Source organism: Arvicola amphibius, chromosome 6 (genome assembly GCF_903992535.2).
Source record: "Arvicola amphibius chromosome 6, mArvAmp1.2, whole genome shotgun sequence".
Taxonomy (NCBI): Eukaryota; Metazoa; Chordata; class Mammalia; order Rodentia; family Cricetidae; genus Arvicola; species Arvicola amphibius.
Genome location: NC_052052.2, coordinates 142,969,231 through 142,991,174, shown reverse-complemented (window position 1 = coordinate 142,991,174; position 21,944 = coordinate 142,969,231).

Below are 21,944 nucleotides of genomic sequence, written 5' to 3'. Positions count from 1 at the left end.
TAACATTAAAGGAATCACCAGATAAGACTGAAGGAAAGAAGTGGTTTCAACAAAAACAATGGTAAAGGGCTGGAATTGTAGCTCAACTGATAGAGTGCTGGCCTAGCTTGTACAGAGCTTTCTTGGATTTAACCGCTAACACTACAAACGGTGTGGGATGGCAACAGTGTGCCACCAAGCCAGCAATCCCAGCAGCACTTGCGAGGCAGACATAGAAGAATCAGAAGCTCAAGGTTATTGTAGGTGAGGTAGGGAGTTTGAGGACAGCCTTGACTAGCAACTGTCTGCAATCAACCAGTCAATCAAACCGTGGACTGAGTGTGGCTGCACACATGTGCACAGGGCTGGAATCCCAGCACTTAGGAGGCTGAGATAAGTAGATCCTGAGTGTGAAGCCAGCCTGGGCTACACAGTCGGACTCTGTCTAGAAAACCAAAACCAAAACAAGTGTATGAAGTGCTTGCTGCGGAAGCCAGAGGACCTAAATCGGGTCTCTAGCACCACGTGAAGAGCAGGGCATGGTAGCATGGGCTTGCTGACCCAGTGTTGGGAGGAGCAGAGGGAGGATTCCAGGGGCTCACTGATCAGAAAGTCTAGCCAACCAGCGAGCTCCGGGTTTAGTAAGAGAGTCTACTAATCAGAACATAAAAATAAGATGTTTAAAATGGTCGAGTGATACAGATACCTACTGTCAACCCCTGGTCTCTGCATGTGAACAGGCACACGGAAAACACACAGAAAACTGACCAACCAAACAGACAAACAAACTCCCTCCTCCTTCCCCCCAAAAGAAAAACCAGTAAAAACAGAAGGCACGGGAAAGGGAAAGAAATCCTGAGGTCTGGGAAGAAAAGAATCCAGGCTTCTCCTGGTGTGCATGCACTAGGAGGCTGTGCCCTCTCTCTTCCCTCCTGCCAGTTCTTCCTTGTGATAAGATAGAGACCGGTTTAAGAAATGGGGAAGCCGAGTGAGAAAGCGCATAATGTTTAAAAGACTAGGTTAGGGAATAGAAAAGCCACAGTAGAATCGCTTCCTGGAAGATTCCACCATCTGCTGATGCTGCGGAGCGTCTGGAGCCAGTTTCAAGCCCCAGCTGAGTCTAGCTCCAAAATAAGAGACTCTGGATATCCAGGGCTGGAGGTGGGAAGTGGATCAGACTGAGCTGTGCTGAAGCCAGGGAGACACTCCATGCTCCTGTCTGCTTTTCTTTGCTCTCAAGTAGGGCATAATGGCTCCTGCCAGTAATTCCTAGTGCCCAGAAGCAGGGAGGCTGCCATAAATTTAAGGCCAATCTGAACCTCAAATTGAGTTCTGTCCAGCCTGGGCTACAGAGTTAGACCCTGCTCCCCTACCCCAAACCAAAGGAATAAAGCTTTACACTTAGCTAGCACAGTAAAAAGATTGCCTGTATAAATGTAGATTATTAAAAACAAAGACTCTATCAACATGGCAGAACTGGTTAACTCAGTACAGTCCTTCCTGTTCCAACAGACCCAAACATAGGTTTTTTTCCTCTCTGTCCCATAGACTAGATCACATGACTAATACATGTAGGTTGTAATGCAATGGTTATCTCCATACGAATTCTCCCATTTGAGCAAGTGGTCTTCTCAACACGGCTGGGTACCTGTTTTTGCTCATTATAACTCTCATCATTGCCTGTCTGCCTGCAGGAGTCCTGCACTGGGTCACGGGAGAGGCCCTGGGGAGGAGAAGAGGCTCCATCACCTGCCCGCCCCCTCTTGCTCTCCATCCACATTTATTTTTTAGATCATCAGAGGAAGAGGAGGCAGCTACTGCCTTAAGAGCTTGTCCTTCTGCTTTCACAAATTATTCAAGCTAATTATTCACATAAGCAACGCTTCATCCGGCAGACGTGTGTTAGAACAAGTTGAGTGAGCCGAAATCGCTAAGTTGAAATATTAGCCTCATGAAATTCGGTAGTTTAATTTGATCTCTGCCTGCTATCAAAGCACAGCATCTCATTTCCTGAACTGGCTTAACGGAGGAAGGGGGCAGAGGCAGAATCCCTGTATTAAAAACTGGGAGATCTGAAGTGGCATTGTCTTAATTGGATAGCTGTTTAAATGATTTTCTTTTTCTTCTTTCTAGTTACTAAGATAGTTACCTTTCATGACGGGTTCCTTGAAAAAGAACAGTACACAGAGAAAAATGAAGTTGCCGTCATTTTATCAGGACCTTTCTGTTTAGACACGGGGCTTTGATGTTGCAGTCGGCATATATTGTGTCCTGACTATTCACCGTGGGGTCAGTGAGGGGGTTCAGTGTAGAGAAAGTGCTTGCTGCTCGGCCTGAAGACGAGTTCAATCCGCAGGATTTGCGTGGTGGAAGGCGAAAACTGACTCCTGCAAGTTGTTCTCAGACCTCCGCAGGTATATTGTGGCATATGTACATATGTACACTACCCGTCCATACACACACACACACACACACACACACACACACATGCACGCACACAGATCCCAGATATTATGTTTTCTCAAATCTTTTGTTTAATTATTTAATTATTTTTAAGTGTATGTGTGGTGGGAGAGGGGGATGGTTATGTAGTGCTTGCAGAGGCCAGAAGAAGGCACCAGACACTCTGGAGCTGCAGTTGTAAGTGGTTGTGAGCCGCCCAACATGGGTGTTGTGAACTGGACTGGGGTCCTCGGCAAAAGTAATACATGCTTTTAGTGGCTAAGCCATCCCTCTAGCCCCTCTTTTTTTCATTTGGTCTCCTGCTAATTAAAAGGCCACATCTGTGCTCTCCTTATGTGTTTGGAATATGTCATTTAGTTTAGTGATGCTCATAGCTTTAAGATACTGTTCAACCTGCTTCATTTTGTTGAGCAACAATATTTTAACACTTAGGCCATTTGTGTGGTAATCACAGACTATTCAAGGCTGAGTAACATAAAGCATAGAGGGATATTTGACTTTGATTCTGGTGGCCCGCAGATCTAAAAGACATCTTGCCAATATCGTGATAAGGGATCTCTGACTGCACAGTGTTATGAGACCCCAGATCCTGAATTTCTTGTTAACAACTTGTTTTCCCCTGATCTGAGTGCCTACAGCTGCTCTGAGCACGAGACCTTCAGGAGTTCCTGATGGCAGCAGAGTGGTTTCTGGTGGGGCGTGGCTATCTCTATACAGTCTGCCCCTGAACACAATAAAGGGGGCATTCTTGGGGAATTCAAGGATGACCCGTGTTGCTGTCTCTCTGTCTGTGTGTGTCTGTGTATTTTAACCTCCAGCCCCCTTGTCCAAATATTGCGAACTGGGTGCCAGCACACCGAACGCAGACACGGGGGCGTGGTGTGCGGCACAGTGTGGCAGAGAAATGGACGGAGAAAGGAGGATGGGGAATTTGTGAAGGGAATGAGTTGTGACAGCTGAACTCAATTTGTCATAACCCCGACTCATGGAAATGGACCCAATCTTACAAGACCTGCATTAGCCCCTCTGAAGATGGTGCCTTCAAGACAATACCATCTCCCAGTAGACTCTGCTCTCAAGGTTCTTCAAACTCAAGGCATCACCATGGAGACCAAGCTTCCGCCATGGCAATCTTAGGAGGGCAAACCAAAGTCAAACAGACACCTGTCTACCACATGTGAAAACTAGTGATCATTGTGCATATGTTTTTGGGTGGCTTATCGAGTTTGATATTGTGTGTGTATTAATCCATATGCAATGGACTCTGTCTTTTATTCTGATTCTGATGAGATTGGATGTATTCTGAGGATGCAATGGGAGCCACAGAATAGAAAACACACAATCTGTTGAAGATACAAGCACAGCAAACTACCCTAACTAATTAACTCCCATTCTAATTAACCACCTGCGTGTAAAACATGGCTCTCTGCAAAGACAAAGGACCAATGTGTTGTGTAACTGGAGGTTCCTCTCCCACCTGACAGTTCCCGAATATCCACTCTGAGGCTTAATATTAACTACAGACATTTTGGCTGATGGCTCAGGCTTATTAGTAACTAGTTCTTATAACTTAACCCATTTCTGTTAATCTATGTGTTGCCACATTGCCATAGCATTACCTCACATCTTGCTTCTCCACCAGCTGCTGGCATCTCCCAGACTCTTCCTTTTTTTCTCCCTGTATCTTTGCTTGGATTTCCCACCTGGCTCTATTCTGACTGACTATTGGTCAAAACGGCTTCTTTATTAACCAATGGTAATAAAACATATTCACAGCATCGGAAAGACATCCCTCATCAGTGCTGTCCTGTATCCATGGGTGTGATTGACACAATCTATTGTACATGGTCATTACTGGTACTGGTGGCATGGCAGGCTATCAACTTTTCAGATGAAAAATGACAGATGTTAGAAATATTCTAGGAAGACCCAGAGTATACAGACTTATCTGCATCCGTGGTAAATGTGATTAGTAAGACAATACAGCCAAAGAAAGACACTTAGAAAAACACCTTGGAAAGAGGCAACTTCTTATTAAATTTCAGTTACACCATCTCTGCCCAGTTACTTCTCGCTGCTGACATGGTCAGTGCCACTTGGTTGAGAACTTCACCCAGCTTCTGTTATTCAGTGTTGTGTCCTTGCTGTGTTCTCTGGAGCTGTAACTATTTGAAACTGATTTGTAATTAATGGTCTCCTCTCTCCCTGGCCATCTCCATTCCTCCTCTCTCTGCTCCTTCCCGCCTTTCTCACTTGGTTCACAGTCTCTGCACAGGCTTGTGGAGGAGTTTATCAGCGTCTCCATTATGGGGAAGTGGCCTGGTCCCTTCCTACTTTCACTGACGGGTCTGGAGCTGCCATCTTTGTTTTCTGCCACAATAGAAGTTGCTATAACTGCTAGAGCAGGACACAGCAGTGATCTAATGTGGCCTGGGGATGATTCCCAGATTGGCAGCATCAGGCAACCCTGCTCTTTCATGGGTCTAGCCTTCAGGAGGGACAGGAGTCCAAGCACTGTCCCCTGGTTTGTTGGCGTGAAGCTGTTGCCCATCAAGAGCCAGGCCAGATAGACTCCTTGGTGCTCAAAGAGGAAATCAAATCTTACACTGACCTGCCGTGTTACATTTGGTTATCCCTTTGTCTTTGGTAAAAACAGGCAAATAGCTAATTGGGTTTAGATCTTTGTGTTGGCTTCAAGGTAGGGATGAGTTTTAAAGTAAGTAGATATCTGTGAAGGCTCAGGCCAGGCAGTAAACGCCATTCCAAAAGAATTTGTCTTTCCCTTGCTTCAACCTCTGGCTTTCCCTTTGCTCTGCTCCCCTCCATACCCTCCCCTCCCTACCCCTCTCCTCTTTTTCTGTTTTTGTTTTTGACCCAGCCTTCTGTAGTCCAGGCCGTTTTGAACTTGCTATGAAGCTGAATATGATGTCCATTTCCTGACCATCATGCCTCCACCTCTCAAGTGCTGGAATCTCAAGTGTGGGGAGCCATGCCCAGCAACCTAGAGCATCATTCTAGAGTGAGGAGAGAAGCCGAGCTACCCAAACTGTTTGCATTTTATTTTCCATGTTGGGATGATCTGGTTTTTAATTTTGTTCAGGAAGGCTGCAGTTGCCTACACACCAATACACAGTTTTTATCTTACTGTTTTTCCATTCTAGTGGCAAGCCCAAACATATATAATCGACTTCATAAAAAAATAAAATAAACTATTAATAACTCATCAGTTGAGTTAGATATATACAAGGAAGACAAGCAGCAAATCTGTTTATCTTGGGGCCTGATTTAGACGGAAGATCTTGTAATACAAAGCTATAATTAGCTGAACTATAATAGATTAGGACAAATACATACTCACGGAAACAAGATGACAGTTGGATTGCGATCGGTCTTCTTGTCATAAGGAAGAGACACTTTAGCTTGTCACTGGCAGATTGCTCAGGGCAGTTTTTAGATTTTAGGATCATGGTCGATATAAAATAAGCAAGCCTAACAATTCTGAGGACTTCGAGAATAATAAAACCCTTCTCCCAGTTTTCAGTCCCACTTTAGACAACAAGAGGTTTTTTTTTTTTTTTCAGATTATAGTTGTTTTTAACCTGCTTCAAATGTATTTTTTTTTTTAAAGATCTCATCAAGCTGTGAATGTTTCCTTGAAAAGCTGCAAGTCTAAAATGGTGCGTGCGGGCAAAATATGGAAAGAAAACCCAGGAAAAATGCAGAGCAAGTGGACTGTGGCAAGGGGCCAGCTTCACTTTAAGTTGCTCACGTGTGTGGGCCTTGCTGTCGGCTCTTAAGAGACATTCAGTTCTCATCAGGGACAAGTCTTGCCGGAGGAAGACTGACAGGATTTGCCACTCCAAGTGACATATTAGGAGATCAATTAGACCACCCCATAAAAATGTAAAGTTGCATTCCTCATTAGAATTTTTGTGTATGTCATTAGGATTAAAACATATATTATCAATACTTACAGGGATGCTAAGTATTTGCTTATATCTCTGTGCAGTATTAAAAAATAACATTAAATAATAACATTAAAAACTATCTTTTAATGTTATTTTTTATTTTAAACTTTGTATAAATTTATGTATACATATGTGTGCATATACTTATGTACACTGATGTTCTCAGCTATGAACATTGTATCATGTTTTTACTTCTTTATTCCTTTTTTTGCCCCTAAAATGTTTAACTTTCAGGCATGAAGCTACCTTTGACCTTAAATGATTCAAGGCTTAGTATTAACTTATAAATCTAAAAGTAAGATATTTTCTATAAAAATTCTAAATAATTACCATATCCAGGAAACTAACATTGACATAATATTTATTCATATTTCATTTATTCATTTTCCACCAATGGTTCCATTAATCTCTTCAATCCTAAACGAAAGAAACACCTCTATTAGTGAATATTACATTTAGGTCTCTTTAGCCTCCCTTAGTCTGTGACAGTTCATCTGGTCTTTATTTTTTTGTGGCCTTGGCATTTGAAGAGTTCAGATCTGTGGAATGCCTCTGAATTAAGGAGAGTCGTCATTTTAAGCAAACACGCTACATGTAACATGTGCATTCAAAAAGAAAGCGAACAAGCTAATTAAAAGAGGGTCAAACCTCCTTCTAGTGGTAAGAGCTGATTGCTATGCTTTTCTAATAAGACCCAGTGTCAACGTGTCTTCTAAATATGTATGCTTATACCCACACACTGGACAAGCCTACAGCCTTGGTCTGAGCTCCCGTTTGCAGTGTGCGATGGTTAACGCCGAGATTTCTAACTGGTCAAAGCGCCGAGAATAAGTAACTGGTGAGGCTCAGCCCTAAATGGGATGCCTAGCTCACCCCTCAAAGGCTCAGAGGACACTGCAAAGGAGGGAGCAGGAAGGATGTAAGAGCTGGAGGATGGGGGAGAGAGGTGCGGTGCTGTCTCCTGAACGTGGCACCGCTGCGGCCCTTGAGCACACAGCAGCAGTGCCAACCTGCACAAGACTGTGCCCGTGGGCATGCCACCGCAGGTAAGGATAGGGCTCATGAGGCTCCGTGCCTCCTTGAGAAGCCACAGACAGTTCATGGTCATTAGGAGAGGGTAAGTCATACTCCTCAGCGGTGTAGCCACCGGCACATTGCCCTTAATGCAAGCAACCCCAATTAAATCCAGCTACGGCCGGAGAGGGGAGAAAAGACAGTAAAGAGGGAGGGAGACTGATGAAAAAAGAAGGTATTCAGTAGGAGGGGGGAACAGCACAGTGGGAGAAATAAGTTTTATGTATATATGAGCATGTGAAAGAATAGATAAAAATGTTTTTAAAAGGCATTTTTTTGAGGGTCCTCATAACTCTTTTGCTGGTTTTTGTTGTTGTTTGTTTTGGTACTGTTTTGGCAAAGCAAATTATTGGTCATCTATTCAACTTTCATATCTGAAACTACTAGATTTTGAGGTCAGGCAGAGAAGTGCATTGGTGCCTTTAATTGCTGTACCACTTTTCCCTTTCCATTACAGTCCAACAATACAGAGAGAAGGTCGGTTTGCTGGGGGCTGGCCATTCCCCTCTGGCTGAGCCTTCATTGATGCTGCAAGTTTTTCAAAACTGCGCAAGGCCTCAGTGGATGCTGACCCTGGATGAATCAAGCTGGGAAGGGAGTCCACTCTTTGCCACTCCTGTCTTCATGCTCGAGAACCCTTCAATGCCTCTCACCTGTCTCCTTATTTCAGCCATAGCTTTCTAAACTAGGGCTTGTGACCCCACAGAGGGTCTCATAACTGAGTACTGGAGCTGTGAAAATATTTTGCAGGAGCACTAATTTATGCACAGCAACCAAAACTTCATTCAAACTCAGACGCACAGCGCAGCCAAGGTCTGTCTGGAAGGTGCACTTCTGCGTTCCTGTAGTAGCTACTGTGCTGTTGTTGCGGGTAAAACCATGACCAAGGCAACGTATGGAAGGAAGAAGTTTCCTTGGGCTATCAGCTCCAGATAGACAGTCGCTCATGACCTGGGAGGTGTAGCAGGGATCACCGGTGGAACAGGAAGCTGAGAGCTCACATGTTTAAATGGAAGTTTGAAACAGAAAGAGCAAGGAAGTAGATGGACAGCTGTCAGAGCCTGTCCCTAGTGACTACTGTCTCAAACCTCCTCACGCAGCACCACCAATGGGCGGCATTTTTCACTGGAACAACAACAGTGGCCTCACAAGACTTTACTGCAGCAGGTTGTGAACACACGACACACAAGCTTTGCGTTCTTCACGCCGACACACCACACACTGCCAACGTGCCTGGGCGGCCAGACTCTGGCTCCGGACTAGTATTGGTTACCGGCTGCAATATTTATTAGACCCACGGAAAATTTTCTACTTTTATAGAGAGATAATGGTTTCTTTAAGGAAATCAAGAAATTTAATATTTTCTCTCTGTCATGTAAATATCAAATGAGTATCCTTTTGGATTGTATTGTGTTAGTTAAAATGTTTGAGTTTCAAAATTGCTGTTCGAGTGGATGACTTGACTCTCATGAAAAAAGAAATGATTAAATGAATTTCGGTTTGGGGTTAGAGCAGACTTCCAACACATTCTGAGATGGCCTTCTACATACTTCTGCCTTTTGTACTATGGATTTATGTGAAGTGGTGTTTTCAACACTGATGATTACAAAACCCAAATACCCACCAACTCCGAAGCGCTGGATATGCTTTATGTCTTGTCGTATCAAACATCCAGCCAAGATTTAGTTCTTTATTCAAAATAAACAGGCATACCCACTCATTAGCATGCAGATTTTCATTGATTGTAAACAAATGGTAAAATTATATGTGTACCAAAGGATTATTTTTAAAGATTCATTTACAATTTATTATCAGTAAATGCTTTAGTTGCATAGCTATACACAAGTCATGTTAAGTTTTCTTAGGCACCAAGGGAGCTTGAGATGACTCAAACCTGACAATCTGAGTTTGATTCCCTGAACCCACACTGTGGGGGGAGAGATTTAACACCTCCACTTGTGCCGTGTGGCATGTGCGCATGCTCGCCCTCCCTCCCTCCCTTCCTCTCTCCCTCCCTCCCTTCCTCCCTTCCCCCTCCCTCTCTTTCTACTCTCTCCCAAATAAATAAATGTTTTAAAAAATAATAAAAACGGGAGGGTCTAGGGAGGTGCTTCAATAGCTGAGAGCACTTGCTCTGCAAGCCAAAGGACCTGAGTTCAAATTCCCAACAGCCACGTAAACAGGCATGACCCTGTGTGCTTCTAACCCTAGCACTGGGAGAGAAAGGTGAACCTCCCGGGAGTCCCCAGCCATCCACCCTAGTCATAGGCTACACTCCCAGCTCAGTGAGATGCCTTCCAGGGCAACAAGGTAAAGAATGAGATGACAGCATGTGACATCCTGCTCTGGCTGCTGCATGTGCCCAAACAGGTGCACCTGCACATTGATGTGCATGCAACTTCCCGCCCACACACACACACATGCACGCACGCACACACACACACGCACACACCTCCCCTTCCCCAATCACATAGGAAAAGGAATAATGAGTAGGAACGGCTTAAGAGATCCTGGTTCACAGCCTCCTTGCCCTCCCTGGCGTTTGTGGCTGCTCAACAAACACCTGCCTGGCTGCTGCTCAGCGTCTCTGTTTGCACTCACTTCTAGTCCATTGCCCTTCATGGCAGTGGAAAATGAAATGTCGCTTAGACTAAATGGCAGGGAAAAGCAGTGTTCACTGAAGAGACAAGTCCTGTGTAGACAGAGGCTTCCAAACGCCTTCACCTAGTGTATTGATTAGTTTGATGTCAACATGACACAAGCAAGAGTCATCAGAGAGGAGGGAGCTTCAGTTGAGAAAATGTCTCCGTGGGACCCAGCTGTAAGGCATTTTCTTCATTAATGATCAGTGGGGCAGCGCCTCGTCCAGGGTGGGTGGTGCCATCCCTGTGCTGGTGGTCCTGGGTATTCGAAGAAAGCAGGATGAACAAGCCAGGAGGAGCAAGCCAGGAAGCAGCATCCCTCCATGGCCTCTGCATCAGCTCCTGCTTCCAACTTAGTCCCCTACGTGCATTCCTGCCCTCTATGCTTTTGATGATGAATTGGTCTATGGGACTGTGAGTAAGATAAACCCTTTCCTCCTCTAGTTGCTTTGGTCACAGTGTTTCATCACAGCAACAGTAACCCTAACTAAGACATCCAGTCAATCTCTTGGGTGCTTACTACGCAGTATATAGCTTTTGTCTCCATGTGTCACTCAAGACCCAGATTCTCCTGCAGACCTGGAGATGGGTCTGATGGGGTGAGCATCAGTGGCCAAGGGCAAAGTGGGGGATGGTGAGGATGCTCAGGATCCCCCAGGCTTACCTAAAGTCACAAAAATATGAGAACAGAGGACTGAGAGAATCTTCAAGGTTCCCAGGAGCCAAATTGCCATTTATCTCCTTTTGCTCTCTGATTCAAATTTAGGGGTCACCAGAGTATTCTTAAGAAAATGTAAAACACACACCAGATCAACACATGATAATAACCCTGGAGGGGATGATCCAAAGTGTTGGCTATGATTATTTTGGGCCATAGACATTTATAAAAAAAAAAAAAATGGAGACCTTGGGGATGATGTGTAGTTTGCTTAGCCTCCCTGAGAGATGGGGGCGGGGAGAATCACTTGGTTTACTTTTCAATCTCACAGATTTATTTTAATGAATGGGCATTGCCTAAAAATAATTCTGGAGGAAAAAAAAAGAAAGAGAAACAAGTGCTGAGATTCCTTGAGTGTTATTTGAAATACTAATGAGCTATTCTAAACCAACCCACAAAACTGAACTTCGAGATGGAACTCCGTGTGAACAGACAGCAGCTCCATTAGCTAATCCTTCAAAAGATGCTCGTTAACGTTATTCTACCCACTCTGTCACGGGAAGGTACTAATTAACCATGCAGGCGATTGCCCTAAATCGTGTAGGGCAGGTAGTTTTAGTGGGACAAGCAGGTTATTGGAAATGGACTAAGGAACTCCAGCTGCCTTTAAATTTCACTAACTGCCTGTTTCTCGTTTTTCCAAGCACTGTGTGTTCTAATTAACTGAAAATCTTTTGAACATGGCTAATTAGAATAATGTCGTCTCACTGCCCCAGGCAAACGATAAAGTGAAACTCCCCTTAAGGTTTTTCCCATCCTGCCAGTGTGCACCTTCAGGTGGGCAGACGGGAACAGATTGAACCCGACGAGCTCTGTCGTGCCAGACTTTTTCTTATTTTTTAAACCAGTAGGGTGTGTCTTTCTACATATGCAAACCCGGCATATTTTTAACACGCTGCTTGAAGAGAGAACTGGAACAGTGCTTTCTCTAAAAGTTTAGGATCGGGATTAAACTGTGGATGATTTGTTTACAGACTCAAGAGTTTCCACTCTGTGTCCTAGGCCAACGGAAATCTGATCACGGGGAGTTGCCAACTTTAAGGTCAAAAGGTCAGAAAAGTGCCGTTTGTGGATCTAAAACTGGTCTTTGGAGGGCCGAGGGCTGTGGATCAGGGGTAGATCACTTACCTGTCTAGCATATACCAGGTTGTGGGTTTAATCCCCAGCATAGCCATTGAACAAAAGACTAAACAGGAAAAGCCAGTGCTGGCCTTGCAAGTTGTCAGAGACAAGTATAAACTGGAAGTGCAGTTATATCCCTTGTAGCATGGAAAACTGCCTGCCTTTTGTATGCTGCATTATTAAAAAAGACAAAACTAGCATGACTTACAGGACACTGTCACTAACATATGAAATATTTTGCTTAGTGTGCAATGGAGGAAATAATTTTCTTTTAAAGTTTAGAGGATTAGAGTGTGTAATATAGAAGAAGGGAAAAAGATATGACTGTTGAACCACTCACCATGCAACAGAATCAAAAGCCATGGGATATTAAAAGTCATACAATTTTTTTATCTATAGTGTCCTACCTCCCCAAAGATGACATTGCTTTTTAGCATTTTTTGTTCCATGCATTTTGAACATGGGTACAGATTTAATGACCAGTATGGGACTGTATTCAGTTTTTATATTATCTGATTTCTGCATATCTTGTTAATTTTGCATGGGTTTATATTTGAAATTATCCTGTGAGTAACATTAAGTATTTTTTTACAGCTATTTTCTCTCTAAATGAACCTGGGCCAATTAACTTCAGAATGTTAGATGTCTTGGTAGTTAGTCAAAGTCTCTAGTAATTAAACTTGTTATGTGAGATATATATATATATATATATATACATATATATATATTTGAGGATTATTCTTTTGACATGATAATATAAATGCTTGTTATTATATTTCATGTTTTTATAAATATTATAAGCAATAGTTTTTCTTTTAACAATATGCTTGGATTTAGAGGAGAACCACTGCCCAACTCCAAAGTCAGCTTTGATATTTTAACAACTACCATTATACTGAGAAGTAGGTAGATATGCATGTGTAGGTAGTGAGAGTTTTACCCTGCAGACGGTACTGGCACCACAAGTCAGATTGTTCTTTTCTTGGTGATTCTTTCTGGATAGCTATCTTTTCTTCTTTAGGCATCTAGATGTCCAAGGTCTCTTGACTTTTCAAAGACAAGAACAGAACCCTGCCCCAACCCTGTTGAGATTTCCTTACAACTTTAGGACTATCAGCTCTGTGGATGAGCCAACGTTTCTCTTTCTTAAGAGGTTTCTCCTTTTCAAACTGAACCCTGATTAATTTTGATGGCATCCATAGCTTTTCTCCTCCTGTGGAAACAAGAGTGAAAACCCCTTCCCCAACATTGCACAGCTGGTGTCCACTCTGAGGTCAACACACCCTTGAAATACACCGGCTGACTTAATTCAGAAGTGTTTCTGTTACCCAATGTCTCTTTGCAGCCATTGTTCCTTTCTCATTAGCATTAAGAAAATTCAAGGTTAATAAAGCATTATGCAATCTATTTCTGGTGGTCGTTTTCATCCCTTTCTGTTTGTTTAACATACCCTTTATAGTTCGAATTGATTTTTCTATAATTGCCTGACCTTTAAGATTGTGTGCTATACCTGTAATACGCTTTATATTGTAATAGGCAAAAAACTGTTTCATTTTCTTTTTGTGTTTTGGTTTTTGATTTTTTTTTGAGGCAGGGTTTCTCTATAGCTTTGGAGCCTGTCTTGGAACTGGCTCTTGTAGAACAGGTTGGCCTCGAACTCACAGAGATCTGCCTGCCTCTGTCTCCCAAGTGCTGGGATTAAAGGCGGGCACCACCACTGCCCAGCTGTTTTATTTTCTTAGAGACATATGCTGGAGCATTATCTGTCTTTATTTGTGCAGGTATACCCATGGTGGCATGTGTATGTGTGTATATATACATATAATATACACATACACACAAAAATGCTCATATGCTTGTGTATGTGGGTGTGTATTTGTGTATACGTGTATACATCTGTGCATATATATACATGTATATATGTACCTGTGCATGTGTGTATTTTAAAGGCAGAATCTAACTATGTAGCCCAGGTTGGTCTCCAGCTATATTCCTTAGTGCTGGGATTACAGGCATGTTCCACCATGCCCAACTGTAAGGAATAGTTTGTAAAGGACAAATTATAACTAGATAAGCCTAAAAGTATAAATCTTAGAATTTTCCAAGCCTTATATTTAGTGTATGACTATGTATATTTCAATGCCTATGATGCAGAATCTATCCTGGATCCTCAAAATAAACCTTTTACAATTACAAGCAAAAGTTGCATCGAGAACGTAAGGCTCTTTCTGCCATCTCCAAATGGCTGCAGAGAAACATTGACGGCCATGACAGTAAGTGCCTGCCTCTCTCTTGCCCCTGGCATGAAGCAAAGGGGAGAGGATGACATCATAAAGGACAGGCATGTGGTGTTTCATTGCAGTTGCTTTTGCTTATTGGGATTTTTTTTCCCCAGACAGAACAGTGTAGTTCAATGTAGCTTCTAACTTGCAATTCCTCGGCTGGACTTACAGTCATGGCTCACTGTGACTGGGACCAAATTGTTCTGATGCTTGAGAAGGCTATCGGGAACAACACAAAAGACACTCCAGGGCAAATACAAACAGACTTCTACACATTTCTGCATTGATCCTCTACTGTCGTGTAAGAGAACTTTGTAACTACACGCACAGATGAAGCCAAGTGATGGCTGACTTTTCTGACACCCCTGCTGGCTTGGGTTTTACCTGCCTCTGAGGAAGGGGCTGGCGAGTGGTTAAGAGCTCAGTGGCTAAGAGCACTGGCTGCTCTTCCAGAGATGCTAAGTTCAGTTCTCAGCAAACAGGAAGTGGTCTCTGCTTTTGTGTTTTCTAGAAGAGCTTTTGTACAGCTGGTGTGGATTGTTTCTCCTGGTGAAGCCCTAATTCCCTTTCTCCCAGAGCTCAACTGCCATCTTCTTACCTGGACAGCACCATTCTCCCTGTGACCACGACAGCACTGTGCTCACAGGGAAGGGTGCACGTCCTCGCTTCTGCGTTAGACTAGGGATGCCTGTTGGGGAGTAACTACCCCCAGACACACCTCTTCCTGTGCGGAACTGATAAACCACAGCTTTTCTGCCTCATGCCTCACCCCCTCCCTTTAACTCCAAGTTGGATAAAACTAAATTTTGAACTCATAGGGTTTGGAATTATAAATTTGTATCAGTTAAATTGTCTATTTAATTTAACAAATAAGATTTTTTAAATAAAATTAGGTCAAATGTACAGTCTTGTAAAACATTAATCATGCTCCTTGTTCCCACAATTTAAGGACCTAGTCTTGACTTGATCACTGCTCAGCTTCGGTTTCCTGGTCTGTGTGGTGTTTGCTTGCTGGCTTGTTGTTGGTGAGGATGAAGTAAAATCATTTATCGTAGGCTTGGCACCTTGTTGCTATTATTAAACTCCTTCTGCAGAACACCATGGTTCACTCCACGAAAGTCACGATGCAGAGTGAAGGAGGTGAGCTGCCATGTTAGCCTTTTCAGGCTGTTGGGTTTAGGCAGCCTTCTATCTTAAAAACAGTGTGTGTGTGTGTGTGTGTGTGTGTGTGTGTGTGTGTGTGTGTACCCCTGACATTAGCAAACAGTGCCAAATTAATCCCTTAAACGCACAGTACTGATTTTAAGATGAAATGCAGTTTTCCATTGTGTACTTACTGCAAATTATGCCAGCCCTGGAAAGGTCTTCTCCAAGTTAATCTTTATATCTTACGAAAAGGCGATGGTTCGTTCCTGTTTAAGTCTCCACCCTCCCGACAGTTCCTTTGTGCATTGTCCAGGCTTTCTACAGAGAAACACAGCGTCTGATCTCTGTGATCGTCACATGGGGTTAGAAGAGCCACCTTGCTTTCTCCAACTTTGTGAAAAGAAATGAATAGTGAGTAGCAGGGCCTTCCCTTCTCAGGCACAGCTTGTTTTTACACAAGTCGTTAGTCCATCCTATATCACGATAGCCAATACTCTTCAGAGAACCAGGCTTGAATGGAGCAACCAATGACTGTTATTTTGTATCTATAGTTTCATTATCTAGTTCCTTCCACTTCCAGCTGAAGTTTTTCCAAAAAACATTCCCTCCATTTTGAGTGTGTGTGTGTATGTGTGTGTGCACGTGTGTATCTGTATGTATTTGTGGTACCAGGGATTGAAGTTAGACCCTCCACACCTAGACAAACACCATCGCTGAGCTGACCTTCTGTAGCTCAGACAGGCCGTGAGTTTGCAATCCTTGAAGACGACACTATAAAAATGGAAAAACCTCCCCCACTTAGTTGATTGGCAGAATTAGTGTTGTGAAAAATGATTATATTACCAAAAATGACTTGAAGATTCAACACAGTCCCCTTTGAATTCTAATGAAATTCTTTACAGACCTGGGGGGAAAACAATCCTTAAATTTGTATTGAAACACAAAAGTCCCAAATGATCAAGACAGTCGTATGCAGAAAGGACCATGTTGGAGAGACTATATGTGACCTCAAGTTAGACTACAGACCCATAGTGACAAAGGTGGCATGATACTTCCACAAAAACAGATATGTAGACCAATGGAATAGAATATAGAACCCAGAAACACACACACACAGCTACAACCACCTAATTTTTTTTCTTTTTATTTATTATGTATATAATATTCTGTCTTCATGTATTCCTGCAGGCCAGAAGAAGGCACCAGACCTAATTACAGATGGTTGTGAGCCACCATGTGGTTGCTGGGAATTGAACTCAGGACCTTTGGAAGAGCAGACAATGCTCTTAACCGTTGAGCCATCTCTTCAGCCCCCCACCTAATTTTTTTAAACAAAGTTGTCTAAAACATATATTAGAAAAAAAGACAGCTATTCAACTGTGTTGGGAAAACTGAGTATCCATACAGAAAATTGAATTAGATCTGTACCTTTTATTCTGCACAAAAAAAAATCACTTCAAAATATTTCAAAGGCCTTAATGTAAGACTTGAAATATTGGAATTGGTAGGGGAAACATAAGGGAAATACTTTAAGATATAGGCATGGATAAAACTTTCTGGAAAAGACTTTAATACCGCAGGAAATAACCCCAAGAATTGACAAATGAGATTCCATGAAATTAAAAGGCAAGAGAAACACAGAAAGGAAGAAGCAGCCTACAGAATGGGTGGTTGAAAATGACTGGACATGCAATTAATATCTAGCTCATATAAAAACTGAAAATCACCAGGTGGTGGCGGCGCACGCCTTTAATCCCAGCACTCAGGAGGCAGAGGCAGGCAGATCTCTGTGAGTTCAAGGCCAGCCTGGTCTAGAAGAACTAGTTCCAGGACAGGCTCCAAAGCTACAGAGAAACCAAAAAGAAAAAGAAAAAACAAAACCCTGAAAATCAAACACCAAATAAATCTCCAATCAATAAATGGACTAAAGAAATGGATAGATGGTTCTCAAAAGAAGAAGCATGAATGGATAGTGAATGTTTGCAAAAGTGCTCAGTGCCCTCAGTTATCAGGAAAATACAAACGGACTTGAGGATTCCAGCTCACTCCAGCTCTTAGTGAGAAAGCTAATGTCAGCACAGGATGCTGAGGACGTGGGCAAAGAACTCGTCTTGACTGTATCCACTGCTGGGGAGATTATATGGCACAGCCATGAAGAAAATCAGTATGGATGTTCCTCAGAAAACTAAGACTAGAGATACCCATGACCCAGCTCAGTTGCTTCCGGATACATGCCCAGAGGACTCCAAGTCCTGTTCCAAAGACACGTGCACAGCCATGTTATTGCTGTAGTAATCACAGTAGCTAATATGTGGCACTAACTTAGATGTCCACCAACATAGGTAGGACAGGACGGGGAAAGCATGGTACACACAGATGCAAAAGAAGTTTATTCAGACAGAAAGAAAAATAAAACATGACATGTGTATAGACAGCTTTGCGGGTGGAGACAGGTGGATCCCAAGAGTTCACCGGCAGCCACACTAGCTCAAACAGTTAGGTTCCCAAGCTTGAGTCTTAATGAGAGACCTCGACTCTAGGGGATGGTGGAAAGTGATGGAAAAGCACGCTCCAATTGGACAATCTACCTGTGTACACACACACACACACACACACACACACACACACACAGAGAGAGAGAGAGAGAGAGAGAGAGAGAGAGAGAGAGAGAGAGAGAGAGAGAGAAACATGATAGGATTCACCTCTATCAAGTCTCTAAATAAATCAAACTTACAGACATAGAAAGTAGACTGTTGCCAGCAATTTAATGGATATAAAGTTTCAGTCTTATAAGATGAAACTGTTCAGAAGATCAGTTGTATGACAATGTGAATGCATTTGTCACTGCTTGGCTGTACACTCAAAGATAATTAACCTGGTTACATTTTATGTGTTAATTTTACCATGGTGAGTTTTGTTTTATAGGATTTGTGGGGATTTTTGTTGTTGTTGTTCTTGTTACAATGAACACAAGTTGATTCTTTGGGCTAAATGGCTTATTTTGAAAAAATTCAGATACACCACAAGTTGTAAGAATAATACAAAAAGCCTCTTGTACAGAGTTGTTATCATCCTTTGTATTCAAATGCTTCAATGGTTAACATTTTAGCACAATTATCCCCCACCCACATGATATTTTTCTCGGGAGTGCATTGCAGATTATTTGCCTCACCCATAAATATTTCAGGGTGCATTTTCTGCAACAAGGGCATTGTATTAAAATAGCCACACTACAATCTATTAAGACACAAAATGAGCGCTGATAAAATGCTGTCATCTAATCTACAGACCTTATTCAAGCTTGGCCGATTTCCTCAATAATGTCCTTTATGACAAAATAAGATAGAATAGAGGGAAAAATCAATCTGGTCTAGGGTCCATTCCAGGATCACACATTGCCAAATCTCTTTAGCTTCCTTTAATCTGGAACACACACACGATCACACATTTTGACAAGTCTAGATGATTTATTTATTTATTTTATAGAATTTCTTTTAACGAAAGCTTATTGTGCATTCTTATTGAACTGCACGATCCTACATGTCCTACATATTTGACGGGAATGCCATGTGTTCCCAGTGTATTGAATCATTGAGAATGTTCATTTATACTCCTGTAGGAGATGCTGACTTGGGATTAATTGGTTGAGGTAGTGTCTACCTGCTTTCTCCACTGTAAATCTATTCTCACCCCCTGTTACTACTGAGTATTTTTTCTGGTGGGGGAAATGGGGAGAAACTTTGAGACAGTATAGAAACACTATTTCTCACCCAAACCTCATCCATTCGTTTTAGCATCTGTTGCTAATTCTTGCTCAAGTGACTCATGGTTGTGCTATTGGTCAAGTCCTGACTTCTTAACTCCTGCCATTCCTTCTCCACTTATCTACTGCTGTTTTACTTTTAGTAAAAAGCATTTCCTCCTCATCCATCTATGTTTTTAAATTTTTAAATTAAAAAATTTTGTGGGGCCGGGTGGTGGCAGCACATGCCTTTAATTCCAACACTCAGGAGGCAGAGGCAGGCAGATCTCTATGAGTTCGAGGCCAGCCTGGTCTACGAGAACTAGTTCCAGGACAGGCTCCAACGCTACACAGAGAAACCCTGTCTCAAAAAAAACCAAAAAAAAAAATGTGTGAGAGAGTAATTTCCTACATGTACAATATATTTGAATCATTTCCACTCTTTCCTCTCTCCCCTTCATGCTTCCCTGTCTCCCCCACTTCCTTTCAAAGTTATGACAGCTTCTTTAATTATTGTCACACACACATGTGTACAGGTATACATACACACATATACTGCCTTCTGTGTCCATATAGTGCTGCTCATATGTCTATGTATTTAGGGCTGGGATTGGGATTAGGTAACCTGTCCAGGGGCACATACCTGGAGGAGACTGATTATCCCTCTCTCAAACAGATGCCTGCAGTTCTTCCTCTGAGGGTAGGACCTTGTGATGCTCTCCCCATCCTAGCTGGCATGTCAACTTATGTAGGTCTTGCATGGGCAGCTATCCTGTCGAGAGTTCGTGGGCGGAGCTCACCTGCCATGTGTAGGAGAATCCATCATGAAGCAGATGTCCTGGCCCTGGCTCTTACCATCTTTCCATCCCCTCCCCTGAGACGTCCCCTGAGCCTTAGGTGGAGGAGCTGCATTTTAGATGAACCCGCTGGGGTTGAGCACCCCACAATCTGCTGGTCTATGCAGTTTGACCACATGTGGGTTTCTGTAATGGCCCCCATCTGTTGCAGAAAGAAGCTTATTTGGTGATGGATGGGAGTTACGTGTCTCTGCGGGCACAAGGGTAAGCTTTTAGAATTCAGTTGGAAACCACGCTGGTTTAGGGAAGTAACAGTTGTGGTTTCTTCTCTAGGGTCCTTGACCTCACCAGCCATGGATAGTTGGCTAGGATTACAGTAACCAGGCAGGAATTCCCTTCCTTTGAGCAAGCACTAAGTTCATTTACACAGCTGTTGGTTGACCCAAGAGATAAGAGCTGCTATTGTACCGCTGGGGACATCTTGGTGGGCTGGTCTGTGTTGGGGCCGATTGGCTTTACAAATGGGTAGAATCATCGGTTGCTTTTCTGTCTTCGCAGTTTAAACATCACATTTCCCAGCTACTTCTCAAGGAGGAGGCATTTAGATCAGTTTCGGCTCGATTTCTCCACGTCTTGTGTCTGAAGGATGTGGTGTCTTCAGCAACAAGACCTTACCTTTAAGTTCTTAGACGAAACCAAAGGCAGTCTTAATAGTCTATCGCTGGAAATCTTTCAGTTCCCCTGACCACACAGTAAGGGAGGATTCCCATGCCTGGCACTGGGATGTTTTTAGTCTGTGGCTCTTAGGGAGCCCCAAATGGCACTACTTCATCTGAGCTATATTTATATATACAGAAACACTCATAAATATTATATATGCATTTTTAAGTAAACATAAGATGTCTCCCTATGGCCTCTTCAGATATCACTAGTGTTATTTATCCTCCTCCCTGCCTCCCCACCTGCACTCCCTTCCCTCCCCGCCTCCCACCTTCCTATTTCTCCCTTTGCAGCACGCAGTGCCCCATCTGCTGTCCTCTCTAGAGTCTTCTGTCTCTCTAGGACTTCTTCATCCTCATCTGCAGTCCCTTCTACTTTCCTGTTTGCTGTGATTTCTACATTGAATGTCCACCTCTAGAGATTTGGAGCTATTGTCCACTGATGAGAAAGAACATGCAGTGTTTCTCTTTCTGGTCTGGGTCACCTCACCTGCTATAAGATTTTCTAGTTCCAGCCATTTGCCTGGAATGTTATGATTTCATTTTTTTCTTTTAAAAATTATTTTATGTGTATGGGCGATTCGGCTGCATTTATGCCTGGGCACCATGGGCATTGCCTGGTACCCACAGAGGCCAGAACACTGCATCAGTTTCCCTGAAGTTATAAGGGGTTGTGGGCTATCACGTGGGTGCTAGAAATTGAACCTGGGTCCTCTGGAAGAGCAGCAAATGCTCTTAGCCGCTGAGCCATCTCTCCAGCCCTATGACTGCACAGCCAGATAGGATTCCACTGTGTATATATATTCCACATGTCCATGACCAGTTCACCAGCAGGACAGTCAGGTTGTTTCCATTTCCTAGCTCTTGAGAACAGAGCAGCAATGAACAGGGATAAGTAAGGGTGAGTAATAAGGACAACATGCAAAACATGAATTCTTATTTTGTTCAGTGAATTTTAGTTTGCTACATATTTGTTTGTTTTTTGAGATACTGAACAGACCAGAGGAGCAAAACTCTAGATCCTCCTGTCACCGCATCCTGAGCTGGAATTACCAGTGTGTCTAGCTCAGGATTTATATAAATGTTCCTGTTGTATGAGCCTTGGCCAATGGGCACTCTTCAAATTATTCCTTGTGTCCTATTTGCATGTTTCATCTCCATCCTTCTTTAAATATTCCTACTTTCTAAATTACAGCAGTGGAAGTTCAGATGTGTGGTCTCAGGCAAACATTAGCCTCTCTGTGCCTCAGTTTCCTTCTGAGATGGAAATATCAGCTGTATGTTTTTATGAA